The sequence below is a fragment of the Dromiciops gliroides genome, chromosome 5 (genome assembly GCF_019393635.1).
Source record: "Dromiciops gliroides isolate mDroGli1 chromosome 5, mDroGli1.pri, whole genome shotgun sequence".
In the NCBI taxonomy this organism is placed as follows: Eukaryota; Metazoa; Chordata; class Mammalia; order Microbiotheria; family Microbiotheriidae; genus Dromiciops; species Dromiciops gliroides.
This window is the reverse complement of record NC_057865.1, coordinates 205941134-205943799: the sequence shown is the minus strand read 5'-3', so window position 1 is coordinate 205943799 and position 2666 is coordinate 205941134.

Genomic DNA, 2666 nt, shown 5'->3' with positions numbered 1-2666 from the left:
ATATATAAGCGCCTAAGCAGAAAAGTTATAAATGCCAAGTTTCTAAAGAAGCCTATTTATGGCTTCTTTTGTAGGTCCCCTATTGCCATCATGTATAGAAGAAGTATGTAATGAAATAAAAGTGCAATTGCAGAAGAAGCCTACAATATCTTTTAATTCTGGAAAAGGTACTCCTTACTACAGAGGAAATTGCTGATTTATATTTATCTTTCTCATATAGCAAAGTAAGTATCAAACATAAATATTCATTAATGACAGTAAAATGGAGTGTGTGTTGTATCAGGGCCAACTACTAAATAAGTTATTGAGATATGTGGTGATTACCATACTATCTAACAATCTTTCTAATACCAATAAAAAAATTAACTCCTTATCTTTTCTAAAACAATTAAAATGAATTAAATAGGATTGCTAACTAGAAATCAACTGTTAGTTTTCCTGACCAGATGGATATTAACTATTATTTGAAATAATAGTTCTGCTGATTAATTATTCATGATCCAATTAGTAGTTTTCATGAGTTCTAATGAATTTTATAAATAAGTGTGATACCTAAAGGACAGAATGAAAAATGCTCAAGTGAATTTTTAAAAAGAAACCCTAATGGAAGGTAAAATGCTATAGGCACCTGCCCAATAACTAGACTCTCAGAGTAGTAAGGAAGGCAAATAAAAAAGTTAGGGAAAAGATAGATTAAGAATCTGAGTATAGATCCCACCTTAAGTATAGCAGGTGGTATTGTGATCATAAGCTATTTATTATTAAGGCTGGGAAATTGCCCAAGGCACAGGAATTAAGTAATTTAAGACTATATCAGAGGTAGGATCAGAACCCAAGTCATAAGTGCAATGCCTCCTAATAATTTGAAAAGACAGAAAGTATCAGCATTATACTTCTCTTTCCAGAGAAGGTAGAAAAACGTCAGACATAAAGAAAAAAAGTAAATAATTAATAAGAAATTTGCTGGGTCAGAAAATACAAATTAAGAGATTCAACAATATTAGAAACAAAAACTAAAAAGTTAAAATTTATCAAGATTAGGATATTAAATCTCTAAAAACCAAGCAAATGACATTGACAGCTTGGCATGAAAATGACAATCCTTAGCCTCCTGAACCACCCCCCCCTTCCCCCAAAAAAAGGATATTGAAATCATAAAAGAAAATTAGAAGTACTGGAATTGGAGGTCAAAGTAAAAAATCATAGGGCATCATCAAAGAACCCCCATACAGTGACCAAGCACTAGAACTGTAGGTTATAGTCTTATAGCCTGTAAAGGAGGAATGTCATGCTTAGTATGCAGTCAAAAAATGTTCCTCAAAAAACCAAAGAGGATGGATGATCCCAAGGGATTTAAAATCTGACCTCCAATTATCCAATTATTACCCTCTTGAGAAAGACATGAATACTGATGCTCTCTGAAATGCAAACCTGACAGGCCATTCCAACACCCCCCCCTCACCCCCCCCAAAAAAGAAAGAAAATAAATAAGGAGAAAATATTGGCCTTATTAAGTCCCAGCTTTTCTAATAGGTCACAGCTGGGTTGGACAAGAAACAGGGCAGGTGTATATGGTGATCATATTTCATATTTCTTTAGATAAAACAAGGTTTAGGAAGTTACCTATGGAAAATTGCAAAGTGGTTTGAATCTGGAATTGGGGGTGAGAAGAGACAAATTGAACTCTTTAAAGCAAAATATGCTGCAGGATTTTAAAGAGCTAACAGAATAATTTGATGGTACGGAGAAAGACATCTGGAATTTTAATTATGGTGTACAAAACAATTGACGCAAAAGAATGAACTGTTTTCAAAGGAAGAAATAATGCAAACTCAACAGTGGTAGGGAGAGGGCAGCTACTGTAGTGTTAGATGTAGTATAATAATAGTACCTATCTCGCAGGTTTGTGTGAGGATTAAATGTGTCACAATTGGTAAAACACAGGTAAATTCTAGCCATTATTAGTAGTATTTAGAATCACCAGAAATTTGAGAAATGCATAATAAAATGGTTCCAAGGTACTACCTCATACCCACGAAGTTAGTGGAGGTAGGAAATTTCAATGTTGGCAGTGCTTTGAAAGAAGATAAGCATGTTCAAAGTTGAATAAGAAAAATAACTATATTGGTAGGTTCATATTATTAGAAAAAATTTTAAAACTTCCTTCTGTTCATCTCCCCATCCCCATTGAAGACGAAGTCAAACGAAATAGATTCTTGCACTGGCCATGTCCCAAAAGACATCTCATTCTGGAATCATGGTTGCTCATTCTGTTGATCAGAGTTCCTTAGTCTTTCAAAGTTGTTTGTATTTATTCTAATACTATCATCACCACATCTGTTTCTTATCAGCAATGTTGGAAATCCTTTCTAGATAGGTCTCAATTAAGTGAATGAATCCTTTTTAGCGGTCTCATGTATCTGAATTTGCACTTTATAAATATAAAATATAAATATAAAATCCTGGTGCTAGCCTAATGGATAAATGCAATGTGAATTCAAATAATGTGTGCAACGACTTCAGGTGATTGATTGAAGTAACTGGAAACTATATCTCATTAAAAGTCCATTTCCTCCATATTGGATTATATCCTGTTATAATGGATAAATTATTCTAACTATGGCTCATATTAGTTTTTTTTTTAATCTTTTGTTACAAGCCATTAG